The following is a 17,386-nucleotide window of genomic DNA, read 5'->3' on the forward strand; positions in this document are numbered from 1 at the left end:
AATTTCAAACATGTTAATACTAAAATAAGACTTCCAGCTACTGCTTCTATTTATACACTTAAAACTTACTCAATCCTAGCTTTATTAGCTAAAGAAAGTTTATAAATAACATCCGTTAGGCAAAATTGTCTAATGCTTCATTTAAAAAACATTAATAACTGTGGAAGTGAACTAAGATATATGGTTGCTTTTTAATACAATTTCTTTATATCCAATTTGGATATCAAAGACTGAAACAGTAGTAATATTCTTGAAGCATTTGAAGATGAAATAGGAAATAACTATTAAAAATGAGGTAGAGTTTACATCATACAAAGACCAATCTATCCAGATATACATTGGGAAAAGGACAGAGTAGAGGGCACAGCAGTACAGTTTTCCCATGTGAAAACCGCTCATCAATCAATATGTGATTTTTCAGGCAATAAATAAATACATCTACAAAAAACAATGCAACTATTAGGAAGTTCTGGGTGAGTTTGGTGAACAGTTTCTTCAGAGAGATTTTTTCCTCCAGGGAGCTTGAGTGACAGAACTGCCAAAGGATGTGGTGATAATACAATTCTCTTTCTATGCAGTATCTTAGGGGCAAGGGAACCTACCTTGTGCAGGCAGATTCAGATTTAGCTTCCTTTTTGTTGGAAGGGAGTTGAAAGCACACAGAACCATACCTTGCACACAAGGCTTCCTGGAAGGCAAGGATGAGGGAGTTAGTGCATGCACCTTATTCAGTTCTACTCTGTATAAATAATTGAACATTCCCTGATTTAGATTTTCCAACTCTTGCAAGATTCTCCTAAGCATCAAACCTCAAGCTGCTCAAATATGGATCTTCCTCGATTGCACTGTTGTCACTGCTTCATTTTGTGTAACCAACTTAAATGTTTATTTATATAAGAATGACTTTCACATGCAGTTTTGAAGCTCGTGATGTTGACCCCCAATGTCTCACATTCTTGATGGATGCCTTAAGCTATTGGTTAATATTGGACAGTTTCTGCTCTGACAATTTAATGAATCTAGTCATTTATTTTTGTGGAGAACTGAAAAACCACTTTTCAGCAAATCCTACTAGCAGTCAAAATGTATAGTGGAGCCACAGTCATTCAACCATAGCATCTGTAGTATCTGAAGAAAGGTAAAGTGTTAAGTTTAGTGAATCCTATCTCGGAAACCACTTTTGTATATCGGGCTAGTTTTTTTAATATAAAATTTGAATATAATCATTGGCAGCTGGTCTGGCCCAGGAAATATGGCATTCTTAGGACAGTTTGTTCAACTTACATTTACAAGTTTCCTATGAGATCTAGAGCAAACTAAATTGTTCAGCTTAATCCACAATTCTCTATTTATGAAAAATAATAATGTTTGAGGGCAGTTGGTATCAGTGATGATAAAGTATTCTGAGTCTGTGGCGATAACTAGATAGACAAATATTCTCCTTTTGCTAAGTGATAGTAAAATTCAGAGCTTTGCTGTTGTTTCTTGCATGAAACAAATTAGTGACAGGTTAGTTATTTAGCTCATGTAATTTGTGCATTGCAAAACTATACAGAAGCTGCACTTCTTTAAATAGAAGTAGGAACAAAGAGCAGAAGAGTAATTTGAGGTTAGATACCTCTGTCCTACAGCCAACGATTGTCCTGCTTGCACACCAGATTATCTATGATCATCAGAAATATTAGTTTCTCACTTTCTGTTCAAGATTATTTCCTCTTCAGCTGAGATAGAATAGATCAGGCAATCCCTTCCTGAAGCATTTCAGGATAAACCGGCTGGGTTGCCCTAAATCCCAGCTGGTCATAGTTTGCATCATCTGACTTTGCGCTGAACAGAATGAATGGCACTCACAAACCATTTCACTAAATCAGATATAGAGTCTATACTTTCTAACTGAAGAGCAGTTAAAATATCTGGGGATAGAGGAGAGAGAGTTACCATCTTTGGGTGGTGCATCTTTTTTACAGCAGTTGCTTTATTCACAGCGGGGAAACTCCAGTCAAAAGTTGCTTACTGCTCATGGAAAAAAAGCAGATGAGGCTGAGCATCCGTCTTCCTTTCTGTGCTTCCTTTTTGTTCCTTGTGCTTTCTGCCAAGGTTGTGCAGTATCAGGGAGCTTCAAGGCTGCAGATGCCATCCAAAAAGAAGAGCATAACTCTTTCTGGTCATAGCTAATTACTGTTTGGCATAATATTCTCCCTAGACAGTGTTGTCCTCTGTTTTTACACATCTTTATCTTTCAGTACACCTTAAATTCCTCTGTTCCTTAACACCTCTATCTTCTGATACATAAAACCAGTTAACATTCCAATTAATTTTAATTCAGAATGATTATTTTTGTGTAATATTTTAAATGAATATGCCAATATACTGCAGTTAATAGTGAAAAAAGGTTATGCAATGCACGGCATCTGTTTTGCTATGTGAGTTCTTTTTGTAGAGTTAAATTACTGACATTTTTTTCTGTTCATTCTGTTTTCAATGTCCACTTGTAGCACCAGTAGAACTTGGAAAGCACCTGAAAAATAGATCATTTTGGATTTTGGCCTTTTTTCACCTTAAGTTCTTACCTTCAGGAAACAAAAACTAATGAAATTAAACGATCTGAAATAAAAATCAAAAGTGACTAGATTTATAGGTCTATTTTCCCACATTACTTCAGATGTTATCTGTTATGTTCATACCACAAATAATCATGCAGAAAACACTTGGAGGGTCACACAGGTCAATAAACATCTGGCTTATGAAGTGTTGCCCTGCTGCCTGTATTATGTTGATAAAATTACTTTAGTCAGGAGAAAGAAATATAATGTACAAAATTTAAGTGGTAAATTTTCCTATCTTGACATATGGAAGATTTGCATGTGTAATTTATGTTGGCATAAATCTTAGTGTATCAAAATGAAAGTCTATCCAAAAATCTGAAAGAAAAAGAAACAGTGTGTGAATTTTTAGGGAGTGTATCTCCATGTCAGTATGGGCATAGGCTTGTGGATCCTCTGCATGTTGAGATGAGACCATTCAGGAGCACTTTGTATTTCTTTAAGCAAAACCCATAAAGGCACTGGTTTTTGCTGCTGCAGAAATAGTTTTGAGCTGCTCTAAATGCAGATCAGCAGTGGAACCCTGCAGCTATATATGTTCTCATACTCGTATTCTTCCCTGAATTCTTCTTGTTTATCTTGCAAGCTTTTTGCAAATATTTGAAATTCCTGGAGGAACCAGTTTTCACCTGCACCTGCTAGCAGATCCTCTGAAAGAATATGTAATGAGAAAGTACTATATTGTCTATGTTATCTGGAACTACATGCTTGGCTTTCTTTAATTCACATGGCTGATAACTACCTTTATGATAAAGTCAGTTTTATAATGTTTACAGTTGTTTGTTGCATGGCTTTTTTGTTCGCTAGAGATATTACTAAATATTTTGCCTGAATAAAGTCCTGACAGCTTGCTGGGTTGTTGGAAACTTTCTGTATTAAAAACAAAATTGTTCTGGGCTATTTTTTTTTTCCTTTTTAAGGAAAATTCTTATTGACTTCAAATAAGGGCTGCAAGGGTTAGCTGTCCAAGAAAAATGAATATATGATCATAGGAAGAGATTTCTGACACTTTCCTTGGCTGGGGGCATTTATCGCATATTTAAATGGAGTGCTGTCTAGAAAGGAGCCAGGAAAGTAAGTATTTGTTTATGAACTCCAATTACTTTGTAACTGAACTATAATAATGTCTTCCTACATGTTTAGGTGGCATTCTTTTGTTCACAGGATGGAAAAAGAAAATTAGTAGTTGTGATACTAACAAAAAGTAGTTCTGTGTATGTGTTCAGTGAGGTAACTTTGTTGCAATCGCAAAATTAATCACAGGGCACCTAACATAGACATCTAATTATAGTATTTTGCTCCAAGAATTTTGTGTTTGTACATCACTCATGCTGGATCATTTTTCAAATAACTGTAATAGTAAAACTGAAATGAGTATTTCTAGAGACTTGTATCACAGTTTGGTATTCACAGCATAAGTAATGAAATAGCCCCAACAGGGCACTTTGGCCTGTGATCATCTCAAGTATTCTCCCAAGCAGAAAGCAAATCCCCAATCTTTTAGTATATATCTTGGGCAGCTAGGCAGTATTTACCATGAAAGGGAATAATATACTCTGAAACTCATCTTACAGTGTTTCTTAGTTACTTTAGCTTCCATTGCAAGGGGTTCCTCCCTGATCTGACCACTTTGCATCCTACATTCCAAATAAGTCCCCTCTTCCATGCTTATCTGGCCATTTTCTCAGTTTTCACACAGTCAGACATGCTCATAAAACTGGCCTGAACACCTCTTTCACATCCTTCCACTATTCCAAACAGGTGTGCTGATATATCACAATTTCATTACTGTTGGCTGTGGTGGATTTGCTCACTACTTGCTAGTTTTGGGGATTTTACCATTTTTTGGAATGCTGCAGGTGTGTAATACGTGCCAAAAGCCAGTAGCAACTTTATCTGTGAAAAAAGCCCTGAACAACTTTCTGCTCTTTTTCACTACTTTGAACTATCAGAACCACAGGGAGACATCCGAGTTCCAATCTCGTTTCCCCATATGAAAGAGTGGCATGAAGTTTAGCAAGTTTAGCATTTCTAAACTAATCACTTGCTTTTCAGGACACGTGCATGTCTTACAATGTTGGTTGAATCCACTGAATTAATACCTCCCAGTGTTTCCATCTCGGTCCCATTATTTGCAGAGACTCTGCTTACCACAAATGATAGAGATCGATGTTCACTTCCTGCTTCACATGGCACTTTTGTTAACTTAAGTAGTCATCTTCAGTATCCCCAACTCTTACATTAATGCTTATAGCTACATTTTTTTTAAGGCATCTGTGTTAAAAGATGTGGTCAGATTTGTAAAGAAAGAAACTGTGAGGCCTGAATGCAGAGACAGACATTTTCTGTATGTTCTGAGGCCTCTTTTCTTCCATTTACAGTCACTGCAACCATGTTGGCTTGTCCTTGCAAATTTCGCAAACTGTGTGAGTCCTAATATGATTCTGCACACTATGCCAACTGTCTACAATGTATATATCAGCAACAAGTGGGATAGTGTAGTGGTCATCACATCTGCTTTACATGCTGAAGGTCCTGAGTTCAAGCCCCAGTGGAACCACCACAAGGAAATCTTTGGGAGGTTGGAGAGATGATCTCCAGAGGTCCCTTCTAACCTTACTGATTCTGTGATCTCAACCTAGTAGGGTTGCCTGTTGATCAGCTGGCATCTTTGGGACCAGCTGGAACTACTTTCAGTCCTGGTTCTGACCTCTGTGTCGCTTGAGAGTTGCTCCTGCCTTAATGCTTTCAAAAGTATTTTTTGAAAAGAATGAATGGCACAGACAGAATTACTGTAAGACATCTGAAGACACAATATTATCCTGACTAACATTATTACAGTTCCACATTATCTACTTCAGACTAATTTTTTACAATTGCTATGAAAATCAGAAGACCTTGGATTTATTTCTAAACTTAGATCTTGCACATTTTTTAAACCTTGTGCAATATAAATTTAAAAGTAAAACATAAACATTATATAAACTAGTCCAAGTTAGAAACTGAAATCTGCCTTTAGGTAGGTAGGAAAATGGTCTGATTTTTAGCTAATTAAGCACATACAAATTCTATCAAATTCAGTATATAATGGATACATTAATTAGTATGGTATAAGGCAGGCAGCAAGCTCTAATGAAAAATAATTTTAAAAGTGAGTTTCTACCAATATTTTATAAACCTGAGTTGTATGCAGAATGAAGGCAGAGATAATGTACTCTTAACATGAATTCTGCTAATTAAGGAGCTCACTGTTCATCTGCCCACTAGTTGGCAGGCACAGTGGTGGAATCAGCTATTCATTGAATGCGTCCTCGGCTGCGACTGAATCTCTGCTCAAGGGTCCTAGCAACTATTTTCCAGCACTGCACCATGCAAATGCATAAACGTTAGTATGATCAGTCAAACCTGTGTGGTTTGAGCTTTCAGTGGCTGGGACATGAAACATTTCACTGGCAGATAGCTAAAAACCTAGGAAACCATGGTACCAGAGATAAGTGTGAAGGTAATTACAGGACAGTCTTTTTTAAAAACAAGAACTAGAAATCACATTCTAGATTGCGTAGTATAGAAATTTTTCCCTTCCTTTTAAGAATCTATTCCTGAGTACCAGGCAATTGTGCAAGTGCCTGCAGAAGACGCTCAGAATAGTCTCACTTTTCTGATACATCAAGCAGGTCGCTTTCAATGTGGGGACTATAGGACTTACTTTATCAGATCAGGCTCACAGTTTGCATAGTATGCCTGTTTTGATGGTGGCCAGTCCAAAGCATCAGCAAACAGAAACTGAACCAGCCGTCATATACAGGTACACACTTTTTTTTTCCCCCTTAGGTAATTTGTTTTCAGAAGAATGCAATTGCAGATCAGCATTTTCAGTTGACTTAAAAGACACTGCGGATCACTTTTAGTTTTTCATTTTACCCTCTGCCTTTGCATCCCTCACATAACAACCCTTTAATATTTATTTTGGAGCCAGCATGTTGTTCAGTTAGTAAACTGAGAAACTTAGCTCCTATTTTGCATAAAGCTTTAGCTACGTGTATATACAGATTCACAGTTTCGTCTCCTGTCTTGATGCAATATATTACCTGATATTAACACGTTTTCCTACTCTTCTCTTGCTTTTTCACTTTTATGTAGCTGCTGGAGAAACTTTTGTTAGAGATGTTTTCGTACTGGAGCAAAACCCTGTCAACAGAGTGCAAAAGCATGTTTAATGGCCTCTAGTTGGCTGCAGATGCCTACATTTCTGAATAGCACTCAACACCAGAAAACTGAACGTACTATTAATTAAAGCTTTCTTTTCAAATGATGCCAAAATAGAATATTTTCTAGAAAGACTGCACTTTTTATCCAACATGAAGTAAGATGAAAGACATTTGCTCTGTGATTTAATTTGCATTCTCTGAAGTGACTCTATGAAATGTCCTTTGGTAATAAAGAAAGTACTTGTTGCTGAAATCCTAAAACAAAGTATTACTTGTCACTTTCTGTACAGTGTATCTTCAAATGGGAATGTCTCATATGCAAAAAATTAGTGGTAGTGTAAAATAGGACATGTGAGGTCACATATTCATTGCTTAGAATTTTCTAATTTTTTTCCAACCACATTAAATCACCCACACCAAATAAAATTTTAACATTATTATACAATAATGTGTCAAGATTTAAGTTTAGCATGTGAAAGAGCTATAGATAGTACTGTATGAAGTTAAAATGGTTGAAATATTTTTTTCAGAGTAAAAACCTCCCTTTTTCAAGGTTTACAATGTAAAACTGAGCAGTAATTGATTTCGTATCCTTATATTGCACTCAGATTCTTCTTGACTTTTTGATTTCCCTTATATATATATATATATATTTTCAACAAGAAAAGGAAAAAATTGTTTAAATAAAGTGTAAATTATTTGTGAAATTTACAGGCATTTACTTATTCTTAGAGCAAGCAAATATAAACTTAAGGTTACCTAAGTGACAGCTAAGTTGTGTGGAAGGTATGCTTTGGACCATTGCCTCCAGTTCCTCTGTTTTCCAGATTTGGAAACAAGCTTATGAGTGTCTTTTCCCCCTTCTAGGCCACATACCTGTCCACAAAAACAAGGCTGAAGTGAGAATAGGAAACGTGGTCTACGTAGAGCTAGGAGGTGACTACCGTGTGTGCTTGGGCCTGCCAGCTGAGACGCTCTTAGGACTCTAGAATCAGTTCAGGACAAGAAGAAACATACTGCTGGGCTTTGCTTGGAAAACCCCTTCCAATACCCATGCAAAACTCTCCAGGCGTAATCTCTATTTGCCTGCTCTTGTCTGCCTAAATGAGGAGAATACCTAATGAGTCAGTGAGGTCTGCTTCTCCTCTCACACTGCAAGAGAATATATTCTCCCCCTACTTTGAGAAGGGAGTATGACCAGATGATCGCCAGAGGTCTCTTCCAACCTCAATTATCGTGTGATTCTAACCAAACAATAGAGTCTCGCTTTTACGCTCCCATCTATTTTTATGGCAGTTCTATGCCACACTTACGTGCCACTGAATTTGATTGAGCCTGGCAAAAGAAACTCAAAGGCAAAAGAAACCCCAAAGAAGACAATATCACGTAATCCTCATTTCCTTGCAAAGCTAGACTACACAATAACTGGTTTAAAAATTGTTAAGGTACAAAATGTTGTCTTACAGATAGATTGTTTAAAGACACATATCACCTGATATCAGGCTTTGAATAAAATTCGTTTTTTATACAAAATTTTATAACTAGGTTAATTAATCCAGTGTCTATATTAATCTAATAATCTATATTAATTACTCAAGTGACACAAACAAATGCTTGGGCGAATTCTGACCTCTGTAACTCAAAGTAAATTGTTGAGTTAACGTCAAATTAAACAAGAATAAAATTTGTCCCATTGACCCAAAGAAGTTATCATACAGATAACAAAATGCTGTTATTCTGTTTCTACACAGCTAAGAGCTTAAGAAATAGACTATATCTACACAGCAAAAAGAATTGTGCATAAGAAGCCAGACAGAAACCATAGCAGTTTATTTTATGTAGCCAAATTTTTATTTTTGTTGTTTTGTAGACACTGCAACTGTACTCTGTTACTTTCTATCTTTATCATTCCATTTGTGATTTTCAGGCCATATAAGATTAAAGAAGCACATGAAGTCTTCATCATTTGGTAAACTCCACTGATATCATGAACCACACAAGGCTGAGGAAACTCTGGACATAAAATGTACTCAGCGTGCACAAGATGAAATGATCTAAGTTAGAACACTGCTAGTATTACTTGTTTATAAATCTAAAAAACATATAAAATTGCAGAACAATTTAGGTCTTCTAAATTAGTGAGATTAATGATAATGGAGCAAGCAAGAATACACATTTCTCATCTAGTTCCACAAGTGAAATTTAAGTATAAAATAGCCCTTCTTTGGGGAGAATTTCAATTCTTTCTAGAAGAGAAACAGTAGAACAGATCAGTCTCTACTTGCATGGTGAATGCTGCATTGGTGTCATCTGGTCATGTAAGCAAGCATCAATCAATCATCATATTTAGGGGAGAGAGGCAAAATCCCTTCATCTTTTCTTGATTATTCTTCTTTACCATTTTCTCAGTCCTTGCAAAGTGTAACTCTGGAAAGAAAGTTGTTCTAATTCAACCCCCTATGACTGCTTTCCACGATATCCTAAAATTCCTAGATTTATGACCCTCAAGGATTATTCCCATAATGAAATATCCTTCTGTTCAGGTGAATTAAGCAAAAAAGAAAAATCATATTTTCTCATCTTTATATATACTTCAGAGAAAAGCAAAGATTTTGAAAAGGTTCTTCAACTGGTGTAAACTGTTTTGCATCCTTTGATTCTTGCTGGGTTTTTTATTTATTTTTAAATTTATACCTGGTAAGTTTCTACATGTGTTTAAAGCAAAACCTACAATTATAGCTTTGCATGAATTATTCTTTTACTGAAAGAGGTGAAGATTTATGATATAATCTAGTTGGTGACTGAATCATTCCAACAGAGCCTGAAAAATTGCTAACAATTGACAACCATCGTTCAGGTACTAGACTGGAGCGACAGAAGCTGCTCTTATTCACCTCCTCAAGTCAAAAGCTATCAACAAATCAGAAAATGTTCTTCCTAGTTTAGGCCTAGATACAGTTGTGGCATAGCACAATTACTAAATATTCTAGGGACAACATAATAAATGAACTGTGCTTTAGGTTAATCTCTTTCCTCTCTAGCAGTCTAAATACAACATGGATTAGAACATGACCTGGAGTGGAAAAGAGTACACATTTTTTTTATTCTTGAAAACCGATCTAGGAACAGAAAAATCTAACTACAAATATATTCAGGTTTTCAGCTGCTCCCAAAAGATAACGTATTTCCAGCTGCATGACTGGATCAGTTGTGAGCTTTGTCTCTGCTTTGGATAAGCAGAAGATGAGACTATAAAATATACTTTCATTTGTGAAGTGAGACACTTGGCAAATCTATTACACAAATTTAATATTAGCCTTACCTATGAAGAGAAATACTCTGCAGGTTTTTCAAAATACATAGTAATAGTAGGATGGCTTCCTAGTCATCTGTTAATAATATAACTTTTAAAATAAAGCATCGTTTTTTAAAATTTTCATAGAACAGGGAGAGCAATGTACTGTCAAATAGTCCCATTGAAAACAACAGAACTACCATATAATATAGCACTCCCATGCATTCAAAAAGTGTCAGTATTTGGCCTAAGAATCCAAAGTAGTGGTGTAACCTATAGTTATGGCAAAATAAATATGCCTGTTGGGCCTGAGCCATGGACCTAGCTGGTCTGTACTTATCGCAGCCTCTTGTGAATAAAGGCAGATTTACACTCTTTTGTACAACCACAGCCTTGGAGAAAGCTAATAATGCATCCAGTTAGGTGCTTGCTAGATGCTTTAACTTGTGCTGTTAACGGAGCCAAATAAGATCCTTCATTCCATGCCAGCAATTGCAAGAGGGACCCATAGAAATCATCAGCTGGCTAAACAACTTTAATGTTGCTTTTGCTCCACTTACGGCATGGAGGTCCTGAATCGATGACCAGGTTCCAAATCCTCTCATACAAAATATACTGCAAACAGAAATACTTATATAGTAACACCAGTGCTGTCCAATATTTCTCGAGGTAATTCAGATTGCCATAAGAAGGAGACTATTTTTTGCTTATTTTTACAGGTGTTTCTATGCCTGTGCTAGATGACAGCCCTCTCCTTATTCTGGCAGTCTGCATGATTTTCATGCTCAAATGTCAGCTTTATATACCTAATATATAATAATCTTCTTCCACTAGGACACACAATAGTTGTCCAGTATTTATGGTGGTAGGTAGGGGCTGGTTTTACACCTGATTTTGTCTTTACGTTTGGGAAAATCAGCCACTTCTATACAGTAGGATGCATGAAGCTCTCAAGCATGCCTAAATTCCCAGAGGGCCCTCTAATTACCACAAAGGAAGGGTGGGAAAGAAAAGTGCTTAGTGACATGATGTGGAAAATGGTGATCTTTTAACAAGAGGGATTCCGCAGCGAAAAACTACATATGACTGAAGGACATACCCTTTAAGGGGTTCCTTGCTACAACAGGATTCCCAGGAAATTTGCTCCTTGGACACTGTGCAACACACCACCACAATGTCCTTCAGCTCCAGACGTAGCTGGTTGGAGGGTCATTGACTGGCTGTGCCCGATACATGAGGTCCCAGAACGAAAGTGTGGAATAGTGAGGACAGTGAGCAGGTCTCACACCTAAAGCGGTAAGTCCCAGTGTTTCCAAAGGCCAAACGGAAGTGTTGGATAGAAATTCCCTCTGAATAAGTGCAAAGGCTGCACTCATAAGGATGAGGAATGCAATTCTGTGTTCTGTCTCTAATCGGAGAGGGAGTTTTATAGCTCTGTGGAAATCCCTATAAGCTGATTCCCTGTAGCTCTGTGGTGTGGTTATAAGCAAACATAGGTTACTCTACTCTGCACTGTGGAGAGCAGGCCTAAGTCTTGTTCTCTGTAAAGAGTGAATAATTTCCCTTTCTTTGCAACAAGTTTAAAATCTATGGATGAAATAATAAAAGCTAAATATGTAGGAGTTTGTATAATGCCTTGTTGGTCCCTAAGTCACTGTATGATGACACAAACCAATACAGTAATTCTTTTTTCTCTTTTACTTAGGAATTTGCTCATAGATATTATGATGTACCAAAAAATGTGACTGGTAATAAAGGAAATTTGTTCCCCTTTATCATCTTTAAGATAAATTCACTAGCAAACAAATATGCTATACAAAACATGTAATCTACAAAAGCAGCTGTGTGCTATTATGGCAATTTTTCTCCACTTATCTCCCTCTGTGCTTGAAAAATACAGCCTTGCTCTACTACTCTTCCTCAGATTAAAAAAAAAAGAAAAAAAGAAAGAAAGAAAAAACCCAAAACAAGAAGAGACTCAGAGCAAAAAGCCTATTAGTTAAAAAGTTGAAAATGGAAGCACGAAGTAGGTCAACCTTAACCAACTGACTCAACTGCTAAGGTCACGAAAGACTTCAGTCATACTTTTTGTTCCTTTGCTGGGGAAATTATTATACAGTAATGTTTTGGGGCTGTGCATTTTCTAGTGCTGCCAAGACCAGTCTTTTCTGTGTGCTGTGAGCAGCATTCCTTTTCTGTCATATGACTACGAGATGGACACAACGCATTGCAGTTAGCAGCACTGACTCACCCTGTGGTTTATGCCCACACTAAATGTCATCCATGCTTAATAAAACTGTATTTCTGCTTTTCCACCCACTTTTTGCTATTTATCTTGAAGCCTACCTTAGCACATGAAAAGCTACCACAGCTTGATAAAAAATATTATTTTCTCCATTTTAAGCTTTTTCGTACATTAACAATATACCTGAGAAAAAGTTCTCTGAAATGCATCATTTAGATGGCCAGGATATATCTGAATGACTGTGGCATGTTTTTCAGAGAAAGAAGAATCATCCTATTCTGCTTAACTAGCCCTTATTGCTTAATTCAAAGTTCATTTGGAAATCACAGATTCTTGCAAGCCAGATCCCCCACCGAAATCCTTCAGTTCTGATCAGGAAACTGACCCACATGTGGTCTTCTCAGCTTAGACTCACCTTTAAGTTTTATACACCAGCTCCCATCCTCTCTCTGAATGACTGATGTGAAGAGAATCTGTTAAATATTGCAGGTATAAACCTTATTAAAAATACATACAATCAAATGTGTTTCCCTGCAGTGTTGGAAGCCCAAATGCAACAGTGGCAGCACGATAGCTAATGAGAAACTTAGAGCTGGTGCATCTCAGAGCAGGCTCCAAGCTGCGTGATATGCCAAAATAAAATAAATGTCACCTCTAACACTGTGCTATGTCCAGCAGGAAACAGCAGTTCACTCAGTTGCCATTTGGAGCAGTGAGCAGCTGTAATTCCTGCTCTCTCCGTTCTAGGGAACAGCTCACAAAGTAATGAGTCTGAGTGGGGCTCGGGGCATTTCTTCATGCTGTGCCACCAACAGAACGGTGTGTACACATGCATCCCAGTGCTAAACCCCTGAAAACTGCAGCAAAATGTATAGTTCCCATGGGGTACACTACCAATGAGAATATAGTATCCAGTGAAATTAGAGGTGCCATTTTGCATCCAGGCCTTCTTGTGGAAACGGTGAGCAGCAACTTAAAAATGGATTTCTCTCTTGCATTCAGTTCCTGGGGCCTCCTCTCCTAGCAGTGTATTGGCAATACCTGAAATCTGGTGTTCTGTGCTCTCTCCCAAATGGAACAAAATTATCGTTCAGCAATATCTGTATCAGTTCCAGGAATAAATCTTCTCTCATTGATTTAGCAATACCAAGGCAGTAGAAAATTCTCAAAGTGGTATATAGAGGGAATTGTCCCAGTTTTTTCTATAGCAGTGGAACAAGTGAAATAGGCAATGCCAGTAAAATGTTATTCTACTAAAACCACTTTAATATTATTTTAACTGTATCTAAGCCACGTTGTGTTCTGTTCTTTCTTCCTCTTCCTGCCAAAATGTCACACCTTTCAGTAATGCTACTGTACTGGTAAAATTAGTAAACTGGCCTCTCTGCAGAGTATATTGTGACTGCTTGATTAGCAGCTACAGCGCTCATCAAATCTATGACACCTTTCTCCTTTCTCAGAGATCCCTCCATTGCCAGTATGGGGTGTGAATACTGGTGTAATACTGAGTAGGTGAATTGTACATTTGTGGTTGTTTTTACTTCAATAATACTTTCTCCCCCCCCCCCCCCCAAAAAAAAAGAAGAATTTTAAACAAGTCAAGACTTTTCATTCCTGGCTTTTGAGATATAAGAACAGTCTGCCAGTCTGATTATTACAGAATATTCCCACAAGAAACAGGACAAAGTTGCTTTAAAACCCTCTCTATTTAATACATTTGTTTGAGGCTCTGCTGTGAAATCTACTGGAAGAAAAAGAAGAGAAAGAAAGAATGTAATATATGGTTTGATCTGTCCAATACAGAGAAAAGTTACATCCACTCTCTATGGATGGAGGCACATTTTCAGCTAAAACAAGTCTGTTTTCTGCTTTTTGTTTGATGTGGGGAGAAGGAATGCTCTTCTGATTAGAGCAGAGTACCAGAAATCAAGAAAGATACTCTTCGTGGTACTGACAGAGACTGCTGTATGATCTTGAATAAGTTACTAACTCTGTGCTTCAGTTTTATGAGCGGAAAAATAATTCTTTTATTTTTTGAAAGGATGTAGTAAGACTAATTCAACTAGTTTGGGGAAAAAGCATGTTTAGAGCCTCAATAAAATATTGTAAAACAATACATGTTGTCAGTTTAGAAAAATAAATTCAAATAAAAATCTCAGAAGGGAGGAAAAGTTTTTAAAGGATGCTTTTAAATCTACATAGGAACTTTCTCCTTGTTCCTGGCTTAATTTTATCCGTAAAATCTGATGACAAAAACCAAAGCAAACTGTTGCAGTTGCAAAGAACGATGCACACTGCTGCCTTTTCCCCTCACCCTTATAATTAGTCTTGCTGACAGGTATCTTGGGGTTTGGGGACCGAAGTTATCCAGAACTTCCAATACTGTGCCAGGACATTACCTGGCACTGCTGTTCAACTATCCACATGTAATAGCAAGTCCACGGTAAAGAAGAGTGTGTCCACGTCTGAATTAGGTCCCGTTGTTAAGGAGGGAGGCGAGAGCAGTGCTTAGCACAAAGCAGCAGGCTCTGCGCTGTTCCCTAAGAAGCTCCCTGTGATGGCCAAGGAAGGAGTCAGGAGCCTTAGGCAGCGAGTGCTGTTGCACATGTAAGACATGAGCTGTCTCGGAGGGTTTTGAGGCCCGCCGCTTTGGTTTGTGTGGCCTGCAATGCAGGACGTTTGGCTTCCCCTGCCTGAGTGGCATCTGGGCTACATCGTTTAGTTCTTTGCCTTAGGCTTCATGTCCTGAAGATTGCCATGAGTATATTTAAATGATCACTCTCTCCTTTGCAGCTATCATGTAAGGCAGTGGACATACAGATCTGCTGAAAATACAAATCCAGATTTACTTTTCAGCTCTCCAATTTCAGGACTTCCTGTTTGTCCAGACTTCAACTTTATTGGCTTTCGATGTGAGTCATCAGTGTTTCATTCATTACCCTTAGGGCCAAATGAGAGATGTTACAAGACAGACAGAAGAAAGAAAGCCATATGCAAAGAAGTCACCTTACTAGAATTAAGCACTTGAAATCAAGTGGCTAACTTACGTCCATGTATGTTGATGCTCTAGATAGATACACTCACCAAAGAGAAAAGATAAAATCTTGTCCTACTTCAACCTCTAGTCTCAACCTTGAGGTTGACTGCTCAAGTAAGTACTTACTGAGACGAACATAAGTGTCAAATCTTGCTAAAATACTAGTAACTTTACATAGACCCTTTTTGGCTCATAGAAACAAATAAGCTCAAAACTACAATTTTAAACCAGAAAAAAATGCCACAACAAGTTTTTTTATGCTACCTTCAGATATTGTTTGTTCTTTTTTTTTTGTTAGGAGTCCATATTAATAATTTTGGGAAAAGCTGCACTGTGGCTACTGACTTCATATCTGCATTAGGTCTACCAAGAATGGTTAGAAATTCCTGGGTTTCTGACCAAGCTTTGTAATTGTGGTTGTGATCATCTATGGGACTGAGAGCTAGAAGAACCCAGCAATAGCTGCAATTCTCCTCACTTAGCCAGTGACTGGGACTGTTGCCCAAAGAGCCCCTTTTATTCTTGAGTTTTATGTTAATCTCAGTCTGTATTCTTCACAAGAATATTATTAAGAAGAATATTCATCTAGACTCCTCACAGCATTGGTGTCTCACACTGATGATCTCATAAAGAAAGGAGTAAAGAAATATCCAGAACTCAAAACCACGTCAATCTCTCACTGGTCATCTTAATTTAATCAACAAACTAAAGGTGCAACTTACTGTTGCAATTTTATTTATGATTCCCATTTGCCACCATAGGTTTAGCAAAATGTGGAATTGCAATGGGACCAACAGCAATGTATTCACAGATCATTTGATGCTAAGTAATAGCTCCTACATATTTTTACATTGTCTAAAATGTTGTCTAAAGTTTACACATCATTGTTTAAGATTTATGTGTTGTCTAAAATATCACTGCTTACATTGTTCAGAATTCAGTACATCTGCATATCTGAAATATATATAAGTGTACATACACTGCTGTTCCATTGCAAAGCTGGAAGGATCATTCCATAATTCTATAGGCTGCTCAGAAAAGAATAATTATGATAACACTCTGCATAACAGGGGCCAAAGTACCTCACCTAGTAATTTATGAACCAAGCACCTAATCCCTGCTTGAGCTAGCATGGATTTCCCTGAACGTCCCCAGTTTTGACTTTAGCTCTGCCTATATAATTCATCTCAGCAATTAATTAACCTCAGCAGTCAGAATATGCACTGTGTTTCTAGCAAACATTTGTCTAATGTCAGTTTTAAGGCCCTGGAGCTCACACCTTTTGAATGTTGTTTATCTGATTTTTTTTTGATTGGAAATTACCAACAGTCAGGGAAATTCCTGCAGCACAGCATCTGTTAAACTATGTGCAAGCCTCCTCACCACCCTCCTAATGGCATTTGCTGCAAAAGCATGAAGAATGGGGACTGCTTGCTCTGTGCTGAGCCGGCGGAGAGCAGACAGAGCCTGGGGGCTGCAGGGCTGTGGGCTGCGGAAGCGACCGATGCTGGCTGCAGGGAAGGACCCTCAAAGTGCTGCTCATCAGACGCCCGTGGCTTGCTCTGGCCCAGACACACAAGTTTTCCACCAAAAGCCAAGAGGTTGGGGGCAGGAGATTCTGAGCCCTGTTTGTGTACGGGGTCCATACACTGTCACCAGACATACCCAAACCTATAAGCTCAGAAACGCTATAGTGGTTTAGACATCCTCGTGACTCCACAAACGCATTTTGGAAGGAACATATGTTGCCCTGTGCTATACTGGCTCCACTCAGGTAATGCTCAGGGGAGTGCAAGCAGCTATATTATATTGTCCTTCAAAATTTATGCAGGAGGAATAGGGGTTATTTTTTCCTTTGGCCAAATATGAGCAGAAGTGTGGAAATGTTCCCTTTTCATACATTTTTAATGTGGCTGATTATCTTCCACATCATCCCACCTATTATATATGTGCTCTGTATATGTATAAATATCAGCCAATTTGATTTACAGGAAGAGA

This window comes from Rhea pennata, chromosome 2 (genome assembly GCF_028389875.1).
Source record: "Rhea pennata isolate bPtePen1 chromosome 2, bPtePen1.pri, whole genome shotgun sequence".
NCBI classification, from domain to species: domain Eukaryota; kingdom Metazoa; phylum Chordata; class Aves; order Rheiformes; family Rheidae; genus Rhea; species Rhea pennata.